Raw genomic sequence first — 12,035 nt, 5'->3', positions numbered from 1 at the left:
TGACACAATCTGTATTGTTAAAAGCGCTATATAAATAAAGGTGGCTTGACTTGACTTGACGTCACGCCCACGGACCGTTGGCTGAACGTCTAATGCATACGGCACACAAAATTGGAAACACTTCGGGAGTTTCGAAGTCGTCATCGGATTGGTTGAATTATACATGAATTCCGGGAGACGTAATTTTTAAAAGTATGTGAAATATTTAAAGTTCGCGGCATAGAATCTTTAAAATATGTTCAGGGGTTTTACACACGGTCTGTTATTATGGGGACATTTCCATGCCTCTAAACATGATGCGGCACAAATCACCCTAACAGTCTACTCTGAGAGTTAGTAGACATGTAGTTGCAAATTAATGAGAATTAGTTGACATGTAGTTGACATGTAGTTACAAAGTTACTTATAGTTAATAGAATGTCTAAAGTGGACTATCGAAATAAAGTGTAACCAAGGTTCCCAGACCTTCTGCCGTCAGTCTGAAGGTCTGGCTACGCGAGACTAAAGATGAACTGACCTCTGCCTTCAGTCTCTCAATCTCTGTATCCTGGTCTTCCAGTTGTGTCCGAAGCTGATTTGCCGCCACCTTTTCCGTCTCCATGATCTGCACCAGATGGATGTATTTCTGCATGAGAACTTCCCGCTCGATGATGAGGTCTGAATAACTGCCAGTGACAGCAGAAGGACAGAAACATTTACAAAGAGAAACTCTGAGTGCTAAATGAGCCACTCAAAAGTCTTATTTAATGTAGTCTAGGTTGTATTTTATTTTATGTAGTTTTGTTGATGGCCTTTGAAGATGTTGCATCTGTCTAATTTGACCAAGTGATAGATGAACATGCAGTGAAATACTGTGTCTGATTGCAATGCACTACAAAACCTATAGGAAGTGTTTTCTTGACTTAAAAAGTAAAATAAACCTATTTATTTTGCTATCCTCACTATGCATGCTTACAGTATATGGTGAGTTGCATTTGATAATTTGCATTCTGCATTATTTTCTCCTCCATCATAAAGGTTCTGCAACTCATCAATGATGTAGAGTGAAAGATCTGTGCGAAATGTGAGATACTAACAGAAAAAATCTTGCTTGCTTTTCTACCTCATATCAAATCCATCAAAACTACATGCTGCAATAATGGACCTTTTAGTTAAAGCCGGTTTAGTAAAGGCACCACTGAGGTCGTGATCTATGTAACACATGCAAAACTGTGACGTAAATGTTAAAACACAACACCATTTTTTCAAAAAGAAAATATGACATTTAAAACTATTGCAAAGAAAAACATTTTCAAAGATTTTAGACTTTTGGACCCCTTTCTATATGCGCAAAAGGGGTACTGTGCAAAAGACAAAGTGCAAATGACTTTGTCATCAAGCTTCAAACTAATAAAAGAAGAGCTACAACGGCATGCATCATTTCTGTATAATATCTATTAGGCTGTACGGTCTTGGTTTGGTTTGAAAGTGAAAGTGAAAACTGAAAGTGACGTGACATGTGGCCAAGTATGGTGACCCATACTCGGAATTAGTGCTCTGCATTTATCCCATCCAAAGTGCACACACACAGCAGTGAACACACACACACCGTGAACACACACCCGGAGCAGTGGGCAGCCTTTTTTTTGCTGCGGCGCCCGGGGAGCAGTTGGGGGCACCTCAGTCGTGGTATTGAAGGTGGGAGAGAGCGCTGTACATTCACTCCCCCCACCTGCCGGTACGAGACTCGAACCCGCAACCTTTTAGGTTACGAGTCCTACTCTCTAACCATTAGGCCACGACTTCCCTTAACCCAATCCAGAAAAAAAACTGAAGTTCTTAAGTTATCTTTTATTTAAGTATTGGCTTAGTCTCAGATGTTTCTCCTAAAATTCAAAAACAAACACAAATTAGTCAAGTTTTGACATATAATATAAGTATAAATTAATGTGGATAGCAGCTCAGATAATTTGGATAATTTTTACATGTATGAATGTATTATATATAATTTCTATATGTTTTCACTTTCATTTTAGTTAAATGTTTTAGCAATTTCGCTGTTTTTTTTTTGGCATTTTTTGGCATTTTTTTTTTATATGTCTGTATAGTTTTTGTTAATTTTATTTATTTCGTTTCAGCTTTAGTTAGTTATTTAGTTTCAAGTTTATTCGTTTCAACTTCTTTATTCTGAATAATGCACCTTCTGTGTTTTATACTTCTCATTTGCACCCTACCGTACTGTATCAACATTGCACTATATTAATGTAGATTTAGATTTGCACCTCGTACTGTATTTCATAGATAACTACATTGAGCTGGTCTCAGCTCCTGTCCCTAATAAATGTTTATTGTCCATGCAAAAACTTACATTTATATATATATATATATATTTATATATACATAATTACCCTTATTTATATACATTGGCTATTTACACTTCTGCTTAGATGCTAACTGCATTTCATTGGCCCTGTACTTGTACTCTGCAAAATGACAATAAAGTTGAATCTAATTGAATCTAATCTAATTTAATCTTTAGTTATTGTAGTTCTTCAAGTTAAACTAAATGAAACTGAGAAATTAGCTGCAATAAAATAAGTTTAACGTTTTTTATATTTTATTATTTCAGTTAACGATTATTTCAAGTAATGTAAATGTTTTTATTGAAAGAAATGGAAATGTTTTTTTTTATAGTTTTATTTTGAGTTAACTATAATAACCCTGGTGTGGGATTGCTGAGGTATTTTTTCTTAGGAGAAATATCTGAGAAGCCGGAGACTTCAGAAAAAGTCTCCATTTGCATTGCTATCTAACAGCTGTTACATGACAGGCTAACCAGCTCAGCAAAACCACATAATGTTCTCCAAAGACGTTGAGTGCTTTGTCTTTTATTGTACCTGGCCTGATGAATGGCCTCCACCCACTCATTACAATCAGCATCCTCTTCTGTCCGCAGCTCCAGAGGTTTCTGCCCATCGTGGCCGAAAATCACCAGGAAGTAATACTGAAAAAGATGAGAAATGAAACATCAGAGAGTGTAGGCCACAAATCAGCATTCAGCATTCATATTGCATTTGACCCATGGTGAGCAGCATTAAAACAGTTCTGACCTAAACAGAGACGCTTCCAGCGGACTCTAGCATGAACTTGCATGCACTCATTAAATGGAAATGACAGTAGACGTGCTACTGAGTAATTTCGCCTTAAATCATGAAGCAGCATGTGAAACAGCCAATCAAAAGAAGGTGATATAATAAAACACCAAGCGTGTCACCAACACACAGTGGAAAAATATGAATAGATCATGTCTGGAAGGGAAAAAAACAACGTTTTCTTTAACTCTCGTGTTGTGTTCCGGTCATTTTGACTTTGATTTTCTTTTTCCCAAAAATGCTAGTTAAGGTCCTCACCAGAGCTGGGTAGATTACTTACAAATTGTAGTCCGTTACTGATGACAGATTACATGACGAAAACTGTAGTTAGTAATGTAATCTAGAATACTCATTTTATTTAATGTAATCCGACTACTTTTTAGATTACTTTAATCAAACTTGTTTTAAATTTACATTAAACATACCATATTCATATAAAAAAAGCAAAGAAAAAGAAAACATATTACATTTTTATATCAAAATCATAAAATGCATTAAACATTACATTACAAAACTGGGGTTAATGTAAGAACTGCACTAGGTTTGTCAGTTGATAAAAAGCTAATAATTATTGTAAAAAGTACAATAAAAAAAATGTAATCCCTTGAACACTAAAAATATAAATATTTTACTTGTTTACCTGCATGTCAATGTAACCATTAACCGACATCTAACATGTATGAAATATTAACTTCCTCAGAGATATTTCAGGTATATATTTTATTTTAAGGGGATCAGCTGATTAAAAACGTTTGGGAATCCCTGCATTATACGAACAAACATTAATAAACATGAAAATAACAATTACACACCCAGAGTCTTCCAGGTTTGAAGTGTTTTTGTCCAGACTTCCATTATGAATAATTTACTGCCATTGTGTGAATAATATATAATCATGTAATCCATAATAAGTAACTGTAATCGGATTATGAGCATTAAAAACGGGCGGGAACAGACTTTATCCATTGGGAATTAATAGGTGCAGCTTCAGTTCCAGAACTACTTTTCCAATCTTTTCTACATAAGGATTTCATTTTTTTTTCATTGCAATAAATATGATCAAATCAGTACATTATACAACTGACTTATAGACTTACAGTGGTTAGCAACAACTTAAAATATATTTAAAACATATAACTTAAAATATATATAAAACATTCAGATATACACTAATGCTCCAAAAGTTTAAAAGTTAAAGATTTAAAGCTGAACAAGTATTTTTTTCAAACAAATTAATTTTTTTATTCAGCAACGATGCATAAAATTGATCAAAAGTCAAAGTGAATACATTTATAACATAAGAAAATATTTCTATTTCAATTAAATGCTTGTATTTAAAGAACACAAAAAAAGATGTGAAAAAAGATATATATATATACATATGTACACTATATATAAAAAAAACTGTTTTCAACATTGATAATAAATGCTTCTTGAGCAGCAAATCAGCATATTAGAATGATTTCTGAAGGATCATGTGACACTGAAGACTGGAGTAATGATGCTGAAAATTCAGCTTTGATCACAGCAATAAATTAAATATTAAAATATATTCAAATAGAAAATAGCTATTTCAAATTGTAATAATATTTCACAATTTCTACTATATTTTTGATCACATAAATACAGCCTTGGTGAGCAGAAGAGACTTCTTTCAAAAACATTAAAACATTTTAATGATTCCAAACTTTTGACTGGTAGAGTAGGTCAATGAATAACATGCTAAGTAAAAAACATGAAAGAAAAAACTACTCTAAACAAACTAAACATAAAATAAAACAAAATAGGGAATGTTACACTTTAAAGGTCTCACAGTTTGCGTCCACACATACACAAGCCGTGTGTGGAGCGTGTTTCAGATTGACAGCACACTGCTAGCCAGAGCGGACGGCTGATAATCTCAGAGAAGTGTGTGTGTGTGTGTGAGTGTGTGTGTGAGTGTGTGTGTGTGTGTGTGTGTGTGAAGGGGGCAGCAACATCTGCTATAACATAACAGAAGAGACTGTGTGTGGGTTTACTTAGCTAAATCTGACAAAACCTCTCTTTAGGGGCATGGCTTCAGTTGGAAACTATACATTAATATATATTTTTTTATTTAAAAAATGCAAAAAAAAAGTTATGTTTTATGGTTAGGCTACAGTAATTCTAATTCAGATTTCACCATAAAATAAATAAATAAATACATGATGATGACAGCGAATCCCATTTGACCACATATGTATCATTACATTTCTCATTAGTACGTAGAGACATTTTACTTTTGCGTTTATTTGTAATTGTCATTATCCTGGTAAAAGTACACTGCAAAAGTGTTTATTTAAACTAATAGAATTATGCTTTTTATTATTGAAATTATCAAAAATTATAGGAAGTACAACAAAACACTATCATGATGAATGTTTTAAAATGTAAATAAATAAATTTTACCCCTAAATTATAGTAATTGTAATTCATATTTGAACTTAAAAATCACAGGAAAATTTTAGATGTCAATCACATTTTATGAATAAAAATATATAACAGCACACTCGTTTTAATAAACAAGTTTATTTTTAAGTGTGTGTGCAGTTTTATATTTTTCTTTACAAGTCTTTTTCCATAACTTGCACCTCCATAAGGTGTTTTCTTGCTTTAGTGCTTCGTTAAAGAATTTAATCACATTTTACCACAAAATTATCATTACTATCCATTTTCTCATTAGTGCGCAAGGAGGGACATTTTACTTTTAATAATTGTCAATATTCTCAATGGTAAAAAAATACTGTAAAAATATTTTTTACACTACTAGAATGACGTTTTTTTTTAAATCAACACAAATGAATGGCATTACAACAAACCCTATCATGCTGTATAAATAAATACTTGAAATTTTAATTAAATAAATATTACCCTTATTATTTAAGAAAAAAAAACAATCACAGGAGACTACAAAACGCAGATCCTTCTCATCAGCACGTTAGGAAACTCAGGCTTAGGCCCATGAACGGACAACAGGCCTTAATCTGGACAAAACGTGTGGCCTGAGTGCCGTCGTGCTGAAGAGGGGCTTTCAAGTCTCGTGTGGTCCCTGCTAATGGCCGGTAATTGTAATTCATATTTGAACTTAAAAATCACAGGAAAATTTTAGATGTCAATCACATTTTATGAATAAAAATATATAACAGCACACTCGTTTTAATAAACAAGTTTATTTTTAAGTGTGTGTGCAGTTTTATATTTTTCTTTACAAGTCTTTTTCCATAACTTGCACCTCCATAAGGTGTTTTCTTGCTTTAGTGCTTCGTTAAAGAATTTAATCACATTTTACCACAAAATTATCATTACTATCCATTTTCTCATTAGTGCGCAAGGAGGGACATTTTACTTTTAATAATTGTCAATATTCTCAATGGTAAAAAAATACTGTAAAAATATTTTTTACACTACTAGAATGACGTTTTTTTTTAAATCAACACAAATGAATGGCATTACAACAAACCCTATCATGCTGTATAAATAAATAATAGAAATTTTAATTAAATAAATATTACCCTTATTATTTAAGATGGTAAATTTGGGTAATTTGAGCATTATGTAAAAAAAAAAAAAACAATCACAGGAGACTACAAAACACAGGCAGATCCTTCTCATCAGCACGTTAGGAAATGAACGGACAACAGGCCTTAATCTGGACAAAACGTGTTGGCCTGAGTGCCGTCGTGCTGAAGAGGGGCTTTCAAGTCTCGTGTGGTCCCTGCTAATGGCCGGTGATCAGAATATATCTGCTTCATACGCAGAAGATGAGTGTTTAATCTGCAAGATGCTGCTTAACATGAGCAGTGACCGCAGCGCATGTCTGTTTATGTGCAGGCTTGCTTCTCGGGATGTAAAAATATTGTTTCCCAAACCTCTTGACCAGAGAATTTCCATGACTTTTCTGTGAGTACTGGAAAAGCAGGGTGGCTGTCCAATTTAATAATTAACATGTAGTATATATAATATAGTATAAAATATAATTTGATGATAGCAAATGCACAAATATGCAAGATTTAAAGAAACTAACACAAGCGGGAAGAAACTTCTGGTAAAAAGCCAAGCAAATTTTCAGGCTGATGATCCATTTAAAAAAATTTCAAAATCATTTTGCTTGATAAACCAGTCTGTGACTAATAAAGATTCCACCTACCAGTGTCTAACCAATTAAATAATTCAGAGCTGAGCATAACTACAAAAATTTATTTTCGCAATAGAAATTTCCATGTCTGCACACTGAAAATATTGGTTCAAAATTTTATTTCAGAACTCATTTGTATTCATTTTGCTGATGAAGACCTAAAAACTTGCATTTGAAGCCATAATATCAGTGCACAGACATTTACTCACTTATATCCACAATTTAAAAGCTGTCATGTTTGATTGCAATATATGGGCTGTTATTGCTGCTTTTAACATCTTTACACTAACACTTAGGAAACACCGGGGCTAGTTGTCACACGAGGAAGCTGTCATGAGGCTATTTCTTAGTAACTAAGAATTAGAGGAACTAGAGCAGTGGTTTAGTGTGCTGGTTTCACAAAACTAATTCGGAAAAAAAAAAGATTTTTTAGTTTTAGTCGTAAATTAGGACGTTTTATAAATTCTGCCCTTGAAACTAGGATTATATTTCACTAAAACCATTTAAAAAATTGTTACTTGATCACCAGCTGGAGTGCCCTTGATAGCCACCAGAGAGCACTCCATCCCATACCAACTGATTGTCTTCAGAAAAGTTTAGATGGTATTTTCTTTTCATCTAGTCTCTTTATAATTAATATTAAAGCAGTGTTATTGCATTCCCCATAATCCTTTGCACACACTCATCAGCGCTCATTGTTTGCACCTGTGTCTTGTTAGCTCACCCTATAAAAGCCCGGTTCTCTTTGTCGTTCATTGCTAAGTCTTGTATGTGTCTGTACTGCAATTCTAAGCCTTGTTTCCTGCTTGTCCCGTGTCTTGGTTGCTGGTTTTGTTTTCCTGCTTGTCTTTTGGATTACCCTTTGCCTGTATTTTGCCCTGTTGTTATTGTTTGGACTGATTGCCAGTGTATCTGACCTTCTGCCTGTTTCTGGATTACGCCTTTGGATTACCCATCAATAAACACTGCACTTGGATCCTCAACCTTCATGTCCCTGTGCAGTTTCATGAAAATAAAAAAAGCATTAACTTATTTTATTTCCGCAAGTTGTCAAAATAAAGCAAAAATATTGCACTAAATGTACTAGAATAACTGAAATAAAAATGAATAAACTATGTCGTATTTGAAAAAACAGTAACTAATAAAAATGACAAACACAAATAAAAAACAGAAAAAAAAGAAAAAAAAACAGTCTCAATTAGGCATGGGCCGATTACCGATTTCAAGGTATACCACGATTTTGAATGTCACGGTTTCAAAACCACTAATATTTTCCATTATACCGTTCCTGCGGTATGCGCTGTTTTTCATGTCTCCTCAAAGACTGAATGCATCTCATTCAGAGCTTCTGCTGTTTGCTTCGTTCAGGCATGTAGTATAATTTCACAGAGCTAGTCAGAACATTCTGTTTTTGCGTCAAATTGGGTTATTATTAAATCAAATTATGCATATGAAATTATATAACTAAATGATATAAATGATATGTATATATCATTTATATCATTTTGTTATATAATTAGGAATAGGAAGATCAGGTCCTTCCTTTCAGAACATGCAACACAACTCCTTCGAGCGAGCGGTCAGTCACGTGTGTGTATGACGGCCGAAGGAGCTACCCCTGGAACTCACGCGATCGGCAACTGGACGTTTTTTTGTTATATGTATATGAATTATATAACTAAAATTAAATAACTGTGATTACAGACTTAGGTTAAATAAAGATGTCAGTCTTTATTTTTCTTCTTTTTAGGGCAGCAGTAGCTCTAGCAGCAAATCAACCATCCACATCAAATGCTGCAGGACAGCCCACATTTCAGAAACAAATCAAATAAAAAATAAACAAATACTACTGTTCCAAATATACTGCATGTTGCTAAAAAATAAAATATATTGCGTTCAGTGGAAAAAACGTTTTTTTACCTAGAGATTTTAAAAAATACATTTTAGAGCTGTAACAACAATACCGTGATATTTTTGCTTAAGGTTATCATACCGCCAAAATCTCATACCGGCCCATGCCTACTCTCAATGATACTAAAATAATACTGCTTTGAACTAAGATTTTTATATAATTCAATTTATGTAATATAAAACAATCCTAGACTGAGAAACTTTCAGTAGAGTAAAAACTGTGACAACTAGCCCGGGTGCACTGTGTTCAATATGACCAAACACACACACACACACACAAACTCGTGGTTTGTGTAGAAACCAACTTCCTCCAAACTGGCACACTTACACTTAAAATGTGGCTTTGATCGTAACAGCTAGTAATTAGTAGACCACAGATGAAATGTGGAGTGAAACTGAGGTCAGATCATACCTGCTGTTTATCTGAGCTCTCTTTCCCAACGGTGGACACTTTGTGCGCCGGGATCCTCTCGCAGGTGCATCCCTCCAGCAAATAAATCCCTGATGGTCTGGTGCTCTGCTCGTTCTCAAAGGAAAACAGTACGTTCTGGTAAAGCGCCAAGTACTTCTCGTTCCAGCGGTTGTTTTCTGTGGCTTTTTTACTCAAGTACCCGCGTTTGATTCCCTCTTTACGCGCGACCATGGACAGAAAAAGCGCGTGTCCTTCATTATAACGCACGCTCTTCTGCATCTTACAGCTCTGATTGTCACACTGAACCCATCATCATCCTCCTCCTCACACACAGCAGCCAGAGATGAAGATCTAAAGTCCAGCCGAACGCGCTGATACTGTGCGTAAAGGAGATTCCAGACGCGTAATTACGCACAGCTATATCCTAAAGGAGTGCGCGGGTAACAAAACAAGCGAAAATACACTTCAGAAAGTAAAAGAGTCAACAAATATTACTACATAATGTGTCTAAACTGCGCGCAGAGACGTAAAACAAAAATAGATGCAGTGCACACTGAACAGACGGTACAACAGAATCAAGTCCGAGATCAGCGCTAATCGGCTTTGACACCGATTTAAAGAGACAGGACTATTTACCCCTTCAGTCTCTGTTTACCCACCGGTCTCTATTTACATCACTGTCCACAGAGAATAATCTCTTTCTGAAATGAGTTTCGCGCTTTTGTCGGAAAGTGCAGATGCTAGAACGAATCTAACTCCATTTTCAGGAACACGACTGAAGTTTAGCTCTTTACAAATCATTTAAAAAGTGTAGGTTTTCCAACGAGCTGTTTTCAGTGACAAAATACTACACCACTGTTGCCAGCTGGTAAATAATACACATTTTCCACAACAATAATAACAACAAACAACTTTACTACAATCTCTCTCAATTAGCGTTCGGAGGTCGAATTCAACGTACTGAATCGGTTCGTTCGAAAACGATTCACCAATTCATTTGGGTCGATGTGCGCATTGACTCTCATTTGTATCAAAATATTTAAATACTGTTGTTCTTTATTTATATGAATTAGAATGTCTTCTAAAGGTATGAGTTGTATTTTAGTGTTAATGTCCATCAGAAACAATTTTTTAAAATACTTCACCGTTGTTGTGTTTTCTACGTCAGCTGAGGTAAGCAATATATATTTCCCACAACAATAATGATAATAACAACAAATAATAATAATAATCTACAATCGAGTACCGTTTAGAAGTTGGATTCAACGTAATGAATCAGTTCGTTCGTTCAAAAACGATTCACCAATTCATTTGATTCGATGCGCGTACTTGCGACTCCTTTGAATTAACACATTCAAAAACTGTTGTTTACTTAAATAATCACGTTTTATAATTTTATTAGTCGCATTTTGTCAGCTGTTTCCACAACAATAATACAAATAACAACAATAAACAATAATTTACAATCAAAGGTCGGATTCAATTTACTTATTTATCTAGAGTCTCGGTTTTATAAAAAATATTTAAATACTGTCGTTCCTTATTTACTCAAATAACATTTTCTCTGACTTTTTTTTCAGTAGTATTTTTTGTGTAAAAGTCCATCAGCCAGACCACCAAACTAGCTGGTCTAAACTAAAGCCCAATTGAACTTCAAATGTAAGACTCTCCACATTTGAACACTCGCAGTGAATTTGCAAGTACAACCCAAAAATGAGTTTATTTCATTTTAACAAGAGTTCGATACAGTCTGAACTGCATAAATATTGACATGTACGCCCCCTGGTGGTGACTGTATGAAGTCACCAGTAAAAACAATGCTTTTACTGCACTGACACACATCACCTCTTGAAAGCAGATCATATCAGAAAAATTTATACATTTATATATAATAATGAGATTATGTATGTTGGCATGTGGTGCATGTGTTATGCATAAATAATCTGAGTTCTGATGCATTCTGGGATTGCCTTCATTGGAAGGGATGCATTGATGCTGCCTAGAATGCATTAAAACCCCACCTCTCTAGGCATCTAACTGGGTTTGGGAATAGAGCCAATGTTTCATGTAATGTCTGTGATTAGAAACTCCCATTAAACTTGTTTTCAGACGAGAAGAAAGCATCATAAAGCTTGCGGAAACTCACACCGGTTCTAATTTCATCTCCTGCTTCTGGCTGTAAAGCTGACTTCACTCCTACAAAGAGATGAACTTGTGTCTTACAGAGGAAGAGCCCACGAAACCAGACGCCTACTTCAACACAACCTCTGCAGGGCCGATCTGGAACAGAGCAGGAAACCACATTAAGAGTTTACCCAGCATGCTTTGAGACTTCTTTGGGAACATGCAGTATAATGTTTGCTGCTAATATTGAATATCCTTGCAGCCAAAACTCAATCTCGAAATATATGAGCATGCATGAAACATC

General features: G+C 34.7%; 1 pseudogene; it reads right to left on the bottom strand.

The window, feature by feature from the left end:
* LOC107731614 (ras-specific guanine nucleotide-releasing factor 2-like) overlaps positions 1–10,194 on the bottom strand; it is a 37,362-nt pseudogene extending 27,168 nt beyond the window's left edge.
* Between the last annotated feature and the right edge of the window lie 1,841 nt (positions 10,195–12,035).

This window comes from Sinocyclocheilus rhinocerous, unplaced genomic scaffold (genome assembly GCF_001515625.1).
Source record: "Sinocyclocheilus rhinocerous isolate Xijiao unplaced genomic scaffold, SAMN03320098_v1.1 scaffold4808, whole genome shotgun sequence".
NCBI lineage: Eukaryota > Metazoa > Chordata > Actinopteri > Cypriniformes > Cyprinidae > Sinocyclocheilus > Sinocyclocheilus rhinocerous.
The sequence above is the reverse complement of the archived record's forward strand: the minus strand, read 5'-3'. Positions and strand labels throughout refer to the sequence as shown.